The sequence below is a fragment of the Wasmannia auropunctata genome, unplaced genomic scaffold (genome assembly GCF_000956235.1).
Source record: "Wasmannia auropunctata unplaced genomic scaffold, wasmannia.A_1.0 LD336101.1, whole genome shotgun sequence".
In the NCBI taxonomy this organism is placed as follows: domain Eukaryota; kingdom Metazoa; phylum Arthropoda; class Insecta; order Hymenoptera; family Formicidae; genus Wasmannia; species Wasmannia auropunctata.
This window is the reverse complement of record NW_012026789.1, coordinates 675,658-676,124: the sequence shown is the minus strand read 5'-3', so window position 1 is coordinate 676,124 and position 467 is coordinate 675,658.

Here is a 467-nt window from a genome sequence, read left to right as displayed (position 1 = left end):
AGACGTGTGCTCTTCCGATCTCATTAGCCACGAATGAATTTGAAAAAAATTTGTACAAATTAATGAATAACGCGGTATTTGGCAAAACCATGGAGAATGTGCGCAATCATGTCGATGTGCGGCTTTTAACAAAATGGGAAGGTAGATTTGATGCTGAGGCGATGATCACAAAACCGAATTTTCACAGTCGTAGCATCTTTTCGGAGAATCTGGTCGCGGTAGAAATGCGCAAACTCGAGGTCAAGTTCAACAAACCAATCTACGTGGGTATGTGTATTCTCGACATATCCAAGACTTGTCTGTATGAATTTCATCACGACTACGTGTTACCTTCTTTTCAAGAAAAATGTAAAGTAATGTACACCGATACTGATAGTCTAATTTACCACATTAAATGCGACGATGTTTATGAAATCATGAAGCGTGACATTAGGAAATTTGATACTAGCGATTACGCGGCTGATAAT